General features: G+C 40.6%; 1 pseudogene; it reads left to right on the forward strand.

The window, feature by feature from the left end:
* The first annotated feature begins 17,986 nt into the window (after positions 1–17,986).
* Positions 17,987–18,290, forward strand: LOC105979893 (annotated as a pseudogene).
* Positions 18,291–19,005: the final 715 nt, after the last annotated feature.

Raw genomic sequence — 19,005 nt, forward strand, 5'->3', positions numbered from 1 at the left:
TTACACACTTATCTGAAAGGAATCCATTTAGAAATGAATTACATTAGATTGTTTTGAAACAAAGCTTAACATTGAAAAGACCAGGCTTACTTGTGGAAGCCAATTCAGGCCTGGAAAGAAAGTCAATACTGTAACTTTTCAGCCAAACAATAGACAGGCCTATAAGGGGATCAATTACACTAGGGAGATAACCGCTTCTTAGGAAATTAACCATTCAATATCAAAAGGCAGTATTTTCCCAAGGACAAAGATCAGACCACAGGAAGGGTTAGGGAAAAAGAAAGAACGTGGGGAATACAGAATAGAAGTGAGCTGAACGATGCGACATTGTGGGGATTGTAATCAAAGACATGAAACTGTGTGTATGAATCATTGAATGAAGATGAATTGTGTAAACCCACACCCAGTCCACAAAAACAAAGAGAAATAGACATGATAGTAAATGAAATCCAGAGATTACATAACAACTACATAACTCTCCGCCCTGAATACATTGTCTTTCCGTACCGAACCACTGCCATCTAGTTGATTCTGGCTCATAGCAACCCTATATAAGGTTTCAGAGGATAAAAATCTTTACCAAAGCAAATATTCTCCTCTCTCTCCTGCAGAGTGACCAGTGAGTTTGAATCACCAAATTTATCTGGAAGTGCCACCAGGAAATTTTATTTTATTTCTTTGAGTAAATCACTAAAGCTCATAAAAATTAGGAGGTGGGTGGAGGTGTCAGCTGGCAATTTAGTAACAAGGGGAAGACATGGTAGGAGTCTATCTAAGAGCATGAATATAAATAGAGCAGCATCAAGGAGAATTCTTAACTCCATTTTAAGTCTTGATTTGAGCCTGGAGTCTGTTGAATTTTAAAGTGGCTTTCTGATTATTATTGTTAGGTTGAAATAGTTCTGATTGATAGTGACCCTATGCCCATTGCCCCATCCTGCACTATCTTCACAATTGTTACTATGTTTGAGGCCATTGTTGCAGCCACAGTGTCAATCCATCTCATTGAGGGCCTTCCTCTTTTGAACTGCCCCTGTATTTTACCAAACATAATATCTTTCTCCAACAACTGGTCTCTTCTGACAATGTATTCAAAGTATCTGAAACAAGGTCTCACCATCCTTTCCTCCACAGAGCTCTCTGGCCATACTTATTCCAAGATAGATTGGTTGGTCCTTTCAGCAGCCCATGTACTTTCCATACTCTTCTCCAGCAACACAATTCAAATGCATTCATTCTTCTGTCTTCCTTTCCAATGTCCAACGTTCACATTCATGTGAGGCAATTGACAAGATCATGGCTGGGATCCTTGGTCCTTAAAGTAACATCCTTCTTTTTCAATACTTTAAATAGGTTTGGTGCACCAGATTTACCCAATGCAATGTGTCTTTTGATCTCTTCACTGCTGCTTCCATGAGCATTGATTATGGATCATGCAAGATAAAATCCTTGACAATTTCAATCTTCTCTCCATTTATCATGATGTCACCTATTGGTCCAGTTGTGAGGATTTTGGTTGTCTTTACACCGACGTGCAATCCTTGATCTTCGTCAACAAGTGCCTTAAGTTCTCTTCACTTTCAGCAAGCAAGATTGTGTCATATGCATATTGCAGGTTGTTAATAAACCTTCTTCTGATCCTGATGCAGCATTCTTCTTCTTTTTTTAAAAAAATATCATTATATTGGGGGCTCGTACAATTCTTATCACAATCCGTCCATCCATCCATTGTGTCAAGCATATATGCACATTTGTTGCCATCATCATTCTCAAAACACTTGCTTTCCACCTGAGCCCTTGATAGCAGCTCCTCAGTCATTCTTTTTCTTATAATCCAGCTTCTCTGATTGCGTGTTCAGCATACAGAGTGAATAGGTGTCCTGAGAGAATACAACTCTGACACATTCTTTTCCTTTCTTTCTTTCCCCAAACCATTTTATTAGGAGCTAATCCAGACACCATACCATTCCATAGTCCATTCACATCAAGCAGTATTGTGCTATCACAGTCCATTTCAAAACATTCTCTTCCTTCTTGAATTCAGTGATATGAGACCCCCTGTAACCCTCCCCCACTTCCCCCATCAGACCACCCCCAGGAACCCTTATTCTGATTATTGTCTCTATAAATTCATCAAACCTGGGCTCCATATAGAGAAAAGCACATAACAAAGATTCAGGAAGGCTGCCCACAATGACCTAATACATCAGAGATAAACCCTTATATGAAAAACAAAACAAAAAAGCCAGAAAATACTGAAAACCAGATCGAGTCCTAAGTGTATCAGAGGGGAGATCAAGTGACACGTTTTTAATCATTCAAGTCAGGTTTTTCATTTTGATCACTATAGTCATCTAATATTCTCTGTTTGGTAACCAGTTTATTTCCATCCCTCAATTATGGTTAGAGGGAAATCAGAGGAGGTTTAGTTCCTGTATAAATTTCACAAATTTATTTTGAACTTCCACTGTCACCCATAGCCTTCTACAAACCAGAATCTCATAATTTACCCTCTGATACCATTTCCTCCTTCGGATTTGCTTTCATTATTTACAGTCCTTGGATCACACAGGCTGGTGTGTTTCTTCCAGGTGGATTTAGTTGATGGCTCACTTAGTGAGCTGCCTGTTTGGAAACAAGTCTTTAAGACCCCAGATGCTATTCCATCTATTTTCTTCACCACACTGCACTATAGCACTCATATGTTCTGTGTTTCTTTCATGAAGGCGAGTATCTAGCAGGGTCAGGTCATAAGAACTAATTGTTCTTAGATTGGAGCTAGGATTAAGTGAGAACTCAAAATCCATTCCTAAATCAATGTTTTTTATATGCATTTGGCACACTTTAGAGACCTCCTTGCTAATTTATGGTAGAGAATCTTATTGATCATCTCCCTGGAGCATAAGGATATTGAGCCTCTCCCTGGAGCATTCATCATCTCCCTGGAGCATAAGTTAATAGTGCATTGATTAGCTCATGGGACTAATTTTTAAAACAGTTGAGAGAGGGAAATTGAACTAGTGAAGGCTAACTACATATCACAATACCTGAATTATTCACTTGTACAGAACAAATTCTTACATGGCTGGACACTATTTACACAAACAATGGCAGTTGGTTGTCAGGCAAAAGTTACAATAACATTTACTCACAATTTCAATTACAGGTTGAAATTGGTTTGCCAGAATAATGCATATCTTAATACAGTACGTAGGGCATTGATATACTGAGTTAATGTTTGTTTGCCTACTGACAGTTCAATACTCTTGGTATAGCTGTTTTCTTCTTTGGCACACCCATATAATTTCGGTATTAAGTTATAGGTGTGCTTGAGGTAGAGTCCAGCTCACCCAGTTTAGTTTCTATATCGGATCCCATGGGTATGGCTTTGGAGCATGCGGTGCACCTTGAAGATCCAGGATTCAATGCCTCAGTGTTCTATGGCACTTGGCCTGGGTCCCAGCGGATATATAGAAACTCAGATCTATGTGGCTTGTTAGGCACATATTGCCATGCATATTCCTCCCTTAGAGACATTAAAAGTATTGTTAGTCATTTTTCCCACACTTGGACAGTGGTCCTTTTTCTACCAACAGACATGCACTTATCTTCTCCCAGATGTGTCTACAGTCCCTTTCCTCGCTCCTGACTTGCTGTTCCCATCAATAGCCCTCATCCTCTGATAGGAAAGTATGGGAAGGCGGGGGGACCTTTTCATAAACTTTCATGGCAGCCACTCCACTCCCCTCCTCCTCCCTCAACAGTCTGATCATCCCAGCTGACATGAGGAGCCCTCTCCTAAAGTGACCTTCAAGATACCCACCTAGCGAGGATAGTGCAGGTTAATTGGCATCAGTCAGGCTGGCTACCAAGCTGTCTGGCCACCCTGGCCAGCAGTCTGGATGCCCTGCAAGCCTGAGGCTGTACCCGTCCTGTTGCTTGCCACTACAGCCGTAGACTCTGCTCTGTAAGCCTCAATCACAATAGAAAGTTTACACAAATGAGGAAATAAAATAAAGTTGTCTTTTTCTAATAGCAATTTTTTCCCTCCTGTGCTTAACCACATAGCCTAAAGAAAATGTATTTCACTCTGATGAGGGCGTTGACAGCTTGCTCCGAGAAGACCTGTACACTGTAGTTATGCAGATGCTGAATGTCATGCAGAGGATTCTAAAAACATATGTTGCTACAAGCAAGTTATTTTCAACTTATCTTATATATCATGTTAAAACAATGCCATTTGATTTGTTTACAATATAATTAAGACATGTCTGAGCTATACATTCCCCTGAAACCTATGCCTTCAGATAGGTTAATTAATACCTAGAAAACGCATTTGCTGTATGACTTTGGAATATGCCCTATCTTCACGTCCTGTCCCTGATCTGCTGACCCAACCATCAACACATACATCATTTAATCCCGTCACTGACAATGCCATTGAAAGAAAGGATGTCCCTAACTTTAAAATATTGTATACCCTGTATTTTGTCTTCAGTCTATATAAATGTCTGTGTATTTATTGTGCCTTGAACCCCAAAGTTTCATTTCAATAGTACACGAAGTTTCTAATTTGAATAGTTTTTAATCTCTTTGTAAGCCACTTTATTTTAACTTGAAGCAGCCCTGGTGGCATAGTGTGTTAGGCTGTTAAGGGAAAGGTCAGAAGTTTGAAACTACCAGCTACCCCGTGTCATATAGACAAGGCTTTCTATTCCTGTAAAGAGTTACAATCTTCAAAACCCACAGGGGCAGTTCTACTCTGCCCTACAGGGTCATTATAAATTGGCGTAGACTCTATGGCAATGAATTTGGTTCGGTTTTATTTTACCTTGAAGCAGCATTAAATTTTTCTTTGCTACAGTGGACATTGTCTTTGGAGAAAAAAACAACAAAAATAAAGTCAACTAAGCATGTCTATTTTTTATTATCACCACAATGTCAGTGATAAAATTGCTTCCACTGTCAGAGTAGCATGGTCCTGCCCCGCTACCATTCCAGCCCGGGAACTGGTTAAATCATAAGGATGAATTGTTTTTAACTGCTTTCAACTGTAAAATATCACATCTTCCCTTTTCCAACACTTAATATAATAGTGAATAAATCTTTTGTTTTTTTATATAAAGATTTTTGTAATCCTCTGGCTAAAAACAAAGAAAATCACCTAGCATTCAGTTATAACACCAATGTTTGCAATCAGGATGCTAAGGAATATTTGTGATATTCTTAAACAACTGAAATTTGCAACCCTTGGAAAGAGACACATATACACAGAGAAAACTTTTACGAAGGTGGAAATTTGTCACAGGACATCTTGAGGTATACCATTCTGGGGGTGAGAGTGGATGAGTCTCTGTGGTTATCAAGTACTGGAATTTTAAATAACCAAACACTTTCTTAGCCAGAATTGTCAAGGCACATTAGTGTAATAAATCCTAATGTTCATTGCCTGGCATATTGAGGTACAAATGGGTATAACTATTGCTGCAGTATCACTTCTTTACCAGGTTATGTTCCTCTAGGTCAGTGGTTCTCAGCTTTCCTAATAAATGTGGCCCTTTTATACAGTTCCTCATATTATGGTGACCCCCAAACATAAAATTATTTTCGTTGCTACTTCATAACTGTCATTTTGCTACTGCTATGAATCGTAATATAAATATCTGATATGCAGGATGTATTAGGCAGCCCCTGGGAAAGGGCCGTTCAACCCCCAAAGGGGTCGCGACCCATAGGCTGCTCTAGTCATCACTTGGAGGCCACACTTGGCACACTGATGGTCAGAATGACTTCCTCATGATGCAAACAACGCTTTAGCACCAGAACTGTTCACTAATGTGGGACCACCTTGGGGATGCTGTGAGTTACCGGGAGCTGTAAAATTGTTCTGAGCATAGAGGAAGCCTGATCACTACCAGACAGCCTTCCTATGTAATATTGCTCGAAAATTGCCTCAAGTTTCTCAGAGAAAGGGACCTGACTACAGGTCCAAGACTACAGAAATTTGTAATTTCTCATGTTAGACAATGTATATTCATTTCCTTAAAAAGCACCCCAACAGTGTCTACACTTCAAATACAGAACCAACTTGCTACTTCTATTCCCCTAAATTCCACTGTTTGTTGTTATACTCTTTCTCTATTCCATCCATCCTGTTTAATTTCTGTTGCTCTGAATTCTACTTGGTGGAAGAGAAGTAGATATATTTTGAAATTTTCCCTTTTACAAATCAGTGAGAGTTGATGTAAACTGGGACTTCAGATTTCATTTTAAATGCCAATGGGGGTACATTAAGGAAAATATCAATAGAATGATCTTATGCCCCAGAGGTATGATTCATAATGTTCTCTATCATAAACCATATCTCTAAATGGAACCAGAGACATATATAAACCATAGATTTGTCTTAAAACAAGCAACCATGTAAGTGAGACATCAACTAAGTCCACATGAAAGAAGCATATCAAACTCTGTGATCCAAGGTTTGTAAGCAATAAAATCCAAATCTGACGGAAGAAATGGCATTAGAGCTTAAATTGTAACCACTTGATTTGCAGAAGGCTATGGATGACAGTGGAAGCTCAATATCCAATTGCAGGGTCTCCACATGAATTAAGTTTCATGTGAACCCCTTCTGACCATAATCCAGGGATGCGAATAGCCTTATTATCAGATAGATAGTATTGTAAGGTTGATTATGGCAGAAGTTCTTAGGTTAAAATGTAATACTTTATTATTTCCTCTCCCTTTTGATCCATTTTAATTTTATCAGTTTTTTTAATTGCGGTTATTGTTTTCTCTAGTCATTCTTTGTTGTTGTTGTTGTTCACTTGCTTTCTGTTTGTATTTAAATGATTTACTGTAAATGAAATCCAGGTTAGGAAGACCTAAACAGACAGTAACTGGATAGGACCATGGCAGGGGAGGATGGGTGAAAATGGGGAACTAACAACGAGTATGAGAAGAAAATGTTATGAAACTGATTGTGGTAATAACTGCACACATATTCTTAATATGATTGAATGATTGAATGAGTAAATGGTATGACAGGTAAAATATATGCCCATAAAACTATCTTAACAAAGGAAAAACCCACAGGGCCAGTTCTACTCTGTCCAATAGAGCTGCTATGAGTAGGAACCCGCTCGACGCCTATGAGGATGGTCCAGCTATGACCTGCAGTCCGTGAGTTGTGGCTTTGTACACATCAGTGTCTTAAGTAATTGAGTTCCCTTAATTAACTGAGCATGTAGGTTGGTGCTAGGGGAAAATTCCCTGTACCATTTCTGAGAAGTGCAGATCCTTGCCTATCTGATTAAAGCGTCATATTAATACAAGCACGCATTGAGGTACTAAATACATGGTGATTCCGGGTCCCCTTTCATTGGACACCCACTAACCCAAGGGTCCCAGCCAAGGTCCAGTAGCCACCATCTCCATAGTCTCGGGGTGGCCATTCTTTGTCTCCTCTCTTATCAGAGTATTTCAGTCTTCAGTCCAAGGGTACAGGTAGTTTTAAGGTAAACCCCAGTTCGTTCAGTCACATTTCCACATGGAGTCTTTCTGGCGTGGCCCTTGGGAGATGCTAGATTACCTGTAAGGCCTGTACCTGAGGTCATCATAGTGCTCAGTCCATGGGTTGTGAGAAACATATTCGTAGTGTCTACCCAGAAACATAAAAATCAGGTTTATCCTCCCCTTAGATTTCCTACGATTATTGTTTGTCATCCATTCCCAATGTGAGGTTCCTACTTTCCATTTACCACCATACTCACCAACAGAAATACTAGTGCCTCCTCTGAAATGTCGATGTATCCCTCTCTTGGTTTTAACTCGAGTTTCCAGTAAGGTCTTCCTCACATTCCTGTGGAGGGCCTCTTGATTTGTCGCAGCCTTGTCTCGATGTTGTAGAGTATCAAGTGATAGCCTTCTCTCTTTTCCTTCTTCTTAAAGGAGTGACACCAGCCTATGTGAGGTCTCCTCTTTCAAGGCAATTCTTATGGAGTGCGCATGAGAGGGATGATGTATGGTTCATGGCTGGTAGGCAGTATCAATGTTTTTATATCTTAACATTTACTATTGTTCTTTCTCCAATTTTTTTTTTTGCCAGCTGTGTGATTTTTTTCTTCAGTTGGGTCTGATTTGCTACATAACCGTCTATTGAGTTTATAATTTCAAATACTTTTCTCTTTAATATTATATTAACCAACTTGTGTAGCATGACAAACAAGGCATCTCAAAGGATGTTGTCGTTAAGAGCATTGAGTCGGTTCTGACTCATCAAGCCCCTATGTACAACAGAAGGAAGCACTGACTGGTCTCAGAGTACACAATGATAAATGCGTGTCTCACTCCCAGGTCCGAAGTGCCAGCTTTAAGTTGTGTGATAAAGTCAGGTCTTCCCAGGTGTCCCATTCTTGACTAAACCCGAAGGAGCTGTGGCTATCTGGGCCACGTACTTATCAGGGAAGAAATGTAAATTTCAAAAATGTGGGTAGAAACTCCTACATTTAAAATAGACAAACTAACATTTCTACCTAGTTTCAATTGGTGAAAGAAAATCACATGGCTAATCTAGTATCAATTGGATGAGAACAGGAAAGTATATGCATCTCATGCAAACAGGGCTGGCAAATAAATATTTGCTGATCAATAATAAAAATGCCCATACTAGTATTTTGGTACTTCCTTTATTTCTTTAACTATATTAAACATGTGGTGAAAATGTGCATTTTTATGGATGTGGTATTAGAATATTGTTGCCAGTGTTCATTCTTTGTATTTTATCTCTGTGTATATGTGTATTTTTATCTAATTTTTATTGTTATCTGATATAGCTTAGAACGTAAACTGAAACAAACCTCCAGAAAGAGTTTTATTTACAACCACCAATGCATTTTGATGATGTATTCAGGCACAGAGACTGCGTAAATTCTGATCTCCATACTCCTTGAATGAAGAGGCAGATTTTCAGGGAAAATGTAGCAGGCAAATTGTCAAAAAGATCAAGCATTATTTTGAGAAAGGACTTATAAAGGATATTATTGCATTTTCTTTTGGAGACCTATGTTTTAGAAGACCTTTTATAAATGAAATTGGTCAGAGAACAGTAGGTGGGGTTATGGAGTAGTAGCTATCTAAGTTGAGCCCTAATTTATCATAATACATTAAAACAGACAGGTTAACTGCTGTAACTACAAAATCTCAGTGGCTTAATATAACATAATTTTAATTCTGATTCATGCAATAGTGCAATGTTACTGTTTTCTGGCTGGCCCGTTAGAGAGTGATATAGGTACCAGTATCTTTGTTCCTATACAACTGGAGTTTCTTAAAATATCAGGGATATATATATATATATATATATATATATATATAGAGAGAGAGAGAGAGAGAGAGAGAGAGAGAGAGAGAGAGAGGTGTTGCTGTTAGGTGCCATTGAGTGGGCTCTGACTCATAGTAGCCCTATGCACAACAGAACAAAATACTGCACCGTCCTGTGCCATCCTCGCAATGGTTGCTATAGAGACAGAGATCGATGATGGGTGTAGAGATACATATTCAGGGTGCAGTTGAATAAAATGAAAACAAGCCCATAAGAACCAAAGTATGACTTTGAGTATATCCCGCCTGAATTTCAAGAACATCTCAAGAATACAGACAACCTGATAAGTTGTGAGATGATATCAAGAACAGCATACGTGGAGAACAAAGGGTCTTTAAAATGACAGGAAAGAAAGAAAAGATCAAAGTGAATGTCAGAAGAGATTCTGAAACTTGCTCTTGAATGTAAATCAGCCAAATCCAATTGAAGAAGTAATGAAATAAAGGAGTAGAACAGAAAAATTCCAAGGATGGCTAGAAAAGACAAAGTAAAGTATTATAATAAAACGTACAGAACTCTGGCATTAGAAACCAAATATGGAAGAATACATGCAATTTATGTCAGGCTGAAAGAACTGAAAAAAAAATCAAGCCTCGACTTCCAATATTGAAATATTCTTTGGGAAAAATATTGAATGATGCAGGAAGTATCAAAAGAGATGGAAGGAACATGAAGAGCCACTGTACCACAATGGAGTAGTTGACATTCAATCGTCTTAAGAGGCTGCATATGATCAAGGACTAGTGGTCCTGAATAAAGAAGTCCAAGTTACACTGAAGACACTAATGAAAAAGAAGCCTCCAGGAAACGGTGGACTACCAATCAAAATGTTTCAATAAACTGATAAAATACTGGGAACACTCACTCACCTATGCCAAGAAATTTAGAAAACCTGGCCAACTCACTGTAAAATATCCATATTGATATCCATACCAAATAAAGGTGACCCAATAGAAGGAGAAACTTATTGAACAATACCATCAATATCACAAGCAAGTAAAATTGTGCTGATGATCATTTAACAAAGATTGCAGCTGGACATTGACAGGGAGCTTCTAGAAATTCAAGTATGATTCAGAAGAGGACATGGAATTAGGGATATCATTTCAGACTTCAGATGGATCTTGGCTAAAAACAGAAAATACCAGAACAATATTCACTTGTGTTTTATTGACTATAAAGGCATTCAGTTATGTGTATCAAAACAAAGTATGGATAGCATTGGGAAGAATGGACACACTTTATTCTGCCCATGAGGAATCTGAACATGGAACAAGAAGCGATCATTCAAGCCAAACAAAGGACTTGTTGTTGGGTGTTATTGGGTCAGTTCCAATCCAGAGCGATCCTATGCATAACTGAACAAAACCCTGCCATCCTCACAATGTTTGCTATGCCTGAGCCCATTGTTGCGGTCACGGTGTCAATCCTCTCCTTGAGGGCCTGCCTCTTTTTTGCTGCCTCTCCACTTTATCAAGCAGGATGTCCTTCTCACGGGACTGGCTTTTCCTGATATTATGTCCAAAATCTGTAAGACAAAGTCTTGCCATCCTTTGTCTCTAAGGAGCACTCTGCCCATACTTCTTCCAAGACAGATTTGTTCGTCTTTTTAGCAGTCCATGGCATTTTCAATATTTTTTCCAGCACCACAATTCAAATGCATCAATTATTTTTCAGTCTTCTTCATTCAATGCCCAACCTTCACATGCATATGAGGGGATTGAAAACACTATGGCTTGGGTTCGGTGCACCTTAGTCCTCAAAATATCATCCTTGCTCTTCAATACTTTAAAGAGGTTGTGTGCAGCAGATTTACCTAATGCAACACAATAAGGAATAGTGAGTGGTTTAAAGTCAGGAAAGGTGTATATAAAGTTGTATCCTTTCATCATACTTATTCAACCTGTATGCTGAGAAAACAATATGTGAGGCTGGGTTATGTGAAAAAGCATCAGGATTGGAGAGAACCTTTTGTGATATGCAGATGGCACAACCTTGCTGTGAGGTGGACTTGAAGCACTTGCTAAGGAAGATCAAGGACTGCAGTCTTCAATATGGATTGTAATTCAATAAAAAGAAAATGCAAATCCTCACAACTAGACCAGTAGACAACATCATGATCAACAGAGAAAAGATTGGAGTGGTCAAAGATTTAATTATGCTTGGATCCACAATCAATGCTCATAGAAGCAGAAGGCAAAAAAATCAAAGGAAGGATTGCATTGAACGGATCTGCTACATCTTTAAAGTGTTGAAGAACAAGTATGTTATTTTGAGGACTAAGTGGCACCTGACTCAAGTCATGGTATTTTAATTCACTGCTTATGCTTGTGAAAGTTGGACATTGGATAAAGAAGACCTAAGAAGAATCAGCACATTTGAATTTTGGGGTGGGCAAGGCATATTGAAAGTACCATGGACTGCCAGAAGAACAGACAAATCTAGCTTGGAAGTACAGCCAATATGTTCTTTAGAAGCAAAAATGGTAAAACTTTCTCTCATGTACTTTGGCCGTGTTATTGGGAGAGACGAGTCACTGGAAAAGCATATCATGCCTGGTAAAGTAGGACAACGTAAAAGAGGAAGGCCCTTGTGTTATGTCGACCAGAGGGAAAAAAATTCAGTGAAACTCATATAAGAATGAGCTTTATATCAAGAAGTAATTATATATCAAGAAAGTGTTCCAGCCCAGTCCAACTCAAGTCCATAAATCCAATACTAGGACCATAAGCCAGTTCATCTTCAGACTCACACAGCCACGTGCAATGATGCAGATGGAGGAAGATCACATGCTGTTGGGTGCAGCGTCATATGGATCTGATACTGGTGAAAACATGCAGGGCACCAGCAGCTCACAGGGAGGCCAGCAAGCAGGAAAACAGTGTTGAGAGGGGAGGTAGTTCCTAGATTCTCCTTATGAGAAGGCCACATCCCCGAGGATGCATTATCAGGCTTCCTGATTGACAACCTGGATCCCACCACTACACTTCCATACATCTTCAAGTTGACATAAAATTAACTATCGCAACCCCCTATGAGGTACATTGACACAGCAGCTGTAACAACAGGCTTAAATATAACTTTTGATGTTGGTGCATGACTTGACAGTGTTTCATTTTGTCATGCATGGGGTTGCTATGAATCAAAACTTGATCACATCCAACAACATTAATAACAACTACATATATGTATAACTATATCTAATCTACAGCTCTATGTAAAGATAGGACTTTAATGGCAGGGGCCAGACTAAACCCAGGGATATATATGGTAGCCAACTAAAAAGGAGGGGATAAAAAAGGAAATGGGTAGCCGGGGAACAGGACACTAACCCACCCAAGGGAAGGGTGTTGTTTATATCTCCACAGGGAAAGAGGGAACAGACTTCAACCCGGTGCTCAAGACAAGAACGCAACACAATGGCATGAAGCAGGGAACCAATAGAGAGGCCTGAGGGGCCAGCCCCATTCCCAACTAATTGGACAGCGACACCTCCTCCACCCATTCCAGAGGACAGCACTGAAGCTACAGCTCAAGGAGAGGGACGTGTCCGATGAGAGCACACAGGAGCAAATGAGGGGCGAGGGAAAAAGAGTGAAACACATCCTGGCCCACCAAGCCCTGAGGACAATATCTCTGCTCAGAGCAGCCAATAGGGCTGGCCCCACCATGAGACACGATGTTCCTCACTGACCCATAGCACCACAGGGGACAACACTGGAGACACACTGTGAGGATTGTGCCTGCCCTAACCCCACCACACCGAGACAAGACACTGGGGGCGTGCAACAGAGCAGCAAGGGGAGCGGAGCAATGAAATCCCCAGGGAACACCAAAAGTAGAATGTGTGGCCAGGGAGTGGTGCCCCATCAGACTCGACTGGAAAACACTCGTAAAGGACAACAAATAGACCTTGAACTATTTATAAGCTTTTCTTTTGGGGGGGGATGCCTTTTGGTTGTTGTTGTAGCTATTATTTTATTTTCTATTGTTGCTTTGTTGTGCTCAGTCTTGTGTTTGTGCATATTGTTGTTGCTGCATGTCTATCTAGATGGGATAGGCAGGATAAAGAAGCTGGAAGAGAGAACAATGGGATGACAGTTCTGGGGGACATGGGAGGGGGGAGGCAGACAAAAGGAAGTGGGTGTTAACAAACCCAGGGACAAGGGAACAAAAAGTGACCAAAAACCGATGGTGAGGTGTAGGAGATCTGGTAGGGTTTGATCAAGGGCAATGTAACCGAGAGAAATTACTAAAACCCAAATGAAGGCTGAACATGATAGTGGGACAAGAGGAAAGTAAAAGGAAATAGAGGAAAGAACTAGGAGGCAAAGGGCATTTATAGAGATCTAGGTACAGGCATGTACATATGCAAATATATTTATATATGACTGTGGGGAAATAGGTCTATGTACATATATGTATAGGTTTAGTATTAAGGAAGCAGATGAACATTGGGCCTCCACTCAAGTACTCCCTCATCACAAGAACACTTTGTTCTAATAATCCTGCACTCTGAAATGCTCACCTTCCCAACACAATCACTAAAGACAAAGCGGATGCATAAGCAAATGTGGTGAAGAAAGCTGATGGTGCCCGGCTATCAAAAGATATAACATCCGGGGTCTTAAAGGCTTGAAGACAAACAGGCGGCCATCTAGCTGAGAAACAACAAAACCCACATGAAAGAAGCACACCACCCCATGTGATCATGAGGTGTCGATGGGATCAGATATCAGGCATCAAAGACCCAGAGCAAAGAATCAATGTGAATGAGTGGGGGTGTGTGGAGTGGAGGCACAAAGCCAATCTGTAAGCAATTGGACATCCCCTAGCAGAAGGGTCATGGGGAGAAGAAAGGCCAGTCAGGGTGTGGTGTAGCACCAATGAAACATACAGATTTCCTCTGGTTCGTTAATGCCCCCCCACTATCATGACCCTAATTATACCTCAAAAATCTGGCTAGACCAGAGCATGTACATGGGTACAGATAAGAGCTGGAAACACAAGGAATATAGGACAGATAAATTACTTGGGACCAATATTGAGAGTGGCTATACCAGGAGGATAAGGGGAAGATAGGAGGATAAGGGGAAGATAGGGGGAAAAGGGGGGAACCGATCACAATGACCTACCTGTGGGAAACAAAAGGATTTCTCTCAAGCTGTCTCCCCCAAATATATGCCAGATTTAGCTGCTTGAGAATGACTATACACTTGGAGGTCGTCAGAAGTAGATTAGGGGTCATTCTAAGAGCTATCAGCCATCTAGACAAGCAGACACCACTGTATCCCACAACAAGTAGGCCCACTCCCTTCTGATAAGGATAGTAGTTGTCTGTTTCTTTGTAGGAGATACCAGAGAGGTCAAACCTGCCCAAGGATGACCAAGGTTAGGCTGCCATCATGAATCTAGGGTCCACCCATCTTGTCACATGTATACTCCTAGACCTTCCCATTCCTATGGGCACACCCCTAACTCATCCCCTTCCTGTTACACTTATGCCTATCATAGATTCCCCTTCCTACAATGTGTATGCCTAGTGTACTGCTCCTTCCTGTGACGTGTGATTCTGTAATCATGTCCCCCTAAAGAGATGTAATGATTGGTTGGCATGAAAGAAAGGCTCTCTCCAGAGCCCGGGAAGCTCTCACCCTGGAGGCTCTCCCCGGTCCTGGCTTCCTGGGGCCCTCTCTGGCTCTCAGGCCAGAAGAGGCTCCCTGGTTCTCGGGTTCTGAGGCTGCTCCTGCTCTCGTGGCCAGGTTCCCCCCACGAGGACCACCAAGTGGAGCGGAGGTGAGCAATGCTACCATGAATTGTGTCTGACTCCATTACTTGACTCTTTCTTTTAACTTTCATGCTCTCTATGACTTTACTATAATCCTTATTATTGCTGTACAATTGTGCCTACCGGACCTGAGATGATTTGTGGGGACCCCTCTCCCCCTTCACCCCATACCTACCTATAACCCCCTCCCAGGGGGATGGACAACAGAAAAGAGGGTGGGAGGAGACATCGGATAGTGCAAGACATGAAAAAATAATTTGTAAATTATGAAGGGTTCATGAGAGAGGGAGGGGGGGGATGAGGAGCTTATACCAAGGGCTCAAGTAGAAAGAAGATGCTTTGCAAATGATGATGGCAACAAATGTACAAATGTACTTGAGACAACAGATGTATGTAAGGATTGTGATAAGACTTGTACGAGCCCTCAATAAAATGATTTTTTAAAAGAGGAATTTATATAAAGAAAATAGCTCATTTAGTTGTAGAAGCAGGAAAATCCAGTTCAAGGTCAAGCAGGTTCAAAGTCTGTGGGACAGATGTTAAGCTTGAGGCAACCGCCCCCCCACTTGCACAGCCTTGGGAGCTGATGAATCTAAGTTTGGCAGGAACACCATATGATGGTGGCTTAAGAGAAGGATGGATCCAAGGTCAGCAGGTCAGATGGCAGGCTGCTGATGGCTCCATGGATTCATTGGCAACATGAAAGGCCATTGGCTCAGATCCAAGGAACTGGAGGTTGATAAGCCAGATGCAGAAACCATACCCAGCAAAAAGCAAAAAAAAAAAGTTTTCCACATAACATGTAGAAACCCCTAAGGAAATTTCCCCTCAATTGCATGAGGCCTGTAATCTTAGTAAAGGAGTTGCATTCCATCCTAATCTTAAAACGGATTGCTTGCTCACTAAAACCTACCACAGAGTCAAAAGGCACTGTGTTAGGTCAAAGCTTGGTGGATTATCAGGCCTTAAATGCGAAACAAGTCAAATGTTGAACCAGCCAAAGTGACACAAAACCCAGCAATCATAGTCTCCTACTTGATTTTCTTTTTCTGGATGGCCCTGTTTTCTCCAACGAAAGTTAGGAAAAATACCTACGAATAAATGGGTTTGGGAAACAATGAACCAAGCAAAACAGGGTGAACCTAAAACTAAATAACTCAAATGCTATGAGATGTCTTTGGGATTAATGATTATATTTGGGAGGTCTGACCTATGATGATGATGCTTGGTGGATACATTTGGTTGTGACAGTAGAGAAAGATAACATTTTTATCTCCACACTCATAATTCTCTTTTCACTTCTCTCCTTCCAAATAAGAACAAGATCAACAATAAAAAAAACCCAGATATATTTCAACTGGATCAGCAAGTGTATTGTTTTATCATTAAACAGGAATGGTGTGGGCCTATGTGACATTAAGAGGTTGGAGCAGCATGGAATTGAAACTGGTCTTCTGGTTCTGCTTATGGAAAACCACATTCTCTGGACTCACATGTATTCAGGAGATGATGCACATACCCAGAACAGTTCAGATAAAAGCCTGCAGGTTCATGGGGCTGTGAGAAATGATGGATCCCCAAAACAGCAGGTAAGGAAGCAGGCTGATGGTTCATGAGCCTGGAGGTCAGATAATGATGTCATGCAGGAGAGAGAGGGAGAGGGAGAGGAAGAGGGAGAGGGAGAGGGAGAGGGAGAGAGAGAGAGAATGCGCTCACGCAAGAGTGAGCTTTACCAGAGTATCCATATATATTGGTTACATCACAAAATGGAGGATAATTACTAAGAATCATGGACTATCCAAGTTGACACAGTATTAACCAGCACTGTCCATCCTTTGTAACTTGGCACATGTATACATCTCTTTGAACCACATGTTGTCTCTAAATAAAGATAATTATTAAGTCACAATTGTGTCTAACATGATACAACAAATATACATACATCAGTTACATTTACATCATAGTTTATAAATAATTAGATAAGGAAATGAAGAAAACATTTCACACATACACACCAAAACATCTCAAATCCACTGCTGTTTATTCAATTCCTACTCAGAGTCCATATTATTCTTCAGGATCCATTTGGGTTTTTGTTTGTTTGTTTGTTGGCATAGGCCAAATAGATGAGCTAAGTGGGGTTGTGGGGGGGGGATCATCACTCCTGCATTCTTCAAGACTTTGATGGTGGTAATAATCCCTGCTGTTTCCTCAGCAATACAATATTGATTTTAGTTTACTATTTGTGTACAAAAATTCAAACTCATGGCCACTGAGTCGATTCTGACTCATAGCAACCATATAGGACAGGGTCTAACTATGCCTGTGGGTTTCTGAGACGTCAAATCTTTATGGGAGTACACAGCCTTATCTTTTTCCCATGGAAAAGCTGGTGGATTTGCAGTGCTGACCTTGTGGTTAGCAGCTCGGTGTGTAACACACTACACCACTAGGGTTAATTCCAATGGCCTCCACTTGATTTTTCCCATACTACAGACATCAAGGATCCAATATGGGGTTTCTGCCAGTTGCTGAGTATGTCTATTACAGTTACACATTCTGGAACTTGGGAAACCCCTACAGGATAGATTCTGGGGAAATAACTACAAAATTGTTTTCTGGAACCCACTGGACCCACTGTGAGATAGACTTAAGACTTCATTAATAACTTGACCTCCAAAGGTCCCATCTTTGACTAATGTGCCACAGTGAAGTTTTGGGTCTTCTGCATTAGTGTCAATGCAAAGTCAGTGTGCAGCCTGGAGGTGACATTCAGCTGGCTGTTGGGGCCAAAGATGTTATCTTTTAAAACCATGACCCAATTTATCCATAACCTGGTGAATAAGACTCTGGCGATGGTAAATGCTGCTGTGACTTATCTGAAGCCTCAATTAGCCACATTTCGGCACTGTGCCGATGGGGAACTGGTTCCTCCAACCCCTGCTGAGACCCATACATATATTCAGAGCCTTAAAAAATAGTCAATAGTGCACAAACTGGTTGCTTCAAACAGTTAAAGACGCTCTGCTGAATGGATTGGTGGCCAATGAAGTGTGGATGTGGTTTTATATTGACAAGATCATAGGCAAGCGTGACATCATTAGCTATAATATTTGAAGACCAATGTTTAACATCTGATTACATTAGGTTTACTATTTGACTTTTCTTGGACCATGTGTGATCAGACTGCTATAATAAAATGGATAATTAATTTTTTAAACCAGTGTCTAGTAATCCCCCCAAAATCTGATTTCCAGTTCCTTAATGAACAATAATTCTTGTAAATGGCCAAAGATCCCTTTGGGGAAGGCAAAGAGAAGACTGAAGTGTCTACATTTCTGACACTGTAGTGGGTTCCTTCTTAAGGGGTCTTGGCTTCCATGTCACTCAAAGGGTTGTAGACGGGTTCAAGTCTAGGAAATGATTGATGAGTCTTAACTATTTATTCTGGTCATTCAAGCTAGACCTAGAGTTCTTCCACTTGTACAAATTAAGTACATATTTAAGAGACTCCTCATCTCTTTCACTTGTAGGGCCACCCCCTTCCCCTTCTAAGTAGCCAAGGGTGGTAAGACCATATGAATCAGACTATTCTGATTACTGCTTTGACTTTCCTATCCTTTTCAGTAACTACACCCACTTTGTCTTTGTCAATTAAGTGCTATCACTTTGAATCAACTACTAAGGGTTCTAATCAGCTCCAATTTAGTCATGCATCTTAATTCACGTAGGGTAATTCCCACCGGCAAATCTGAATTACATAAAATAATATCCACAGCTGTCTTCAAAACTTTGGGGAATCCCTTCACAAATTTATTCCACACCATTATGG

Source organism: Echinops telfairi, unplaced genomic scaffold (assembly GCF_000313985.2).
Source record: "Echinops telfairi isolate 266 unplaced genomic scaffold, ASM31398v2 ScPeMD7_38;HRSCAF=143, whole genome shotgun sequence".
NCBI classification, from domain to species: Eukaryota; Metazoa; Chordata; class Mammalia; order Afrosoricida; family Tenrecidae; genus Echinops; species Echinops telfairi.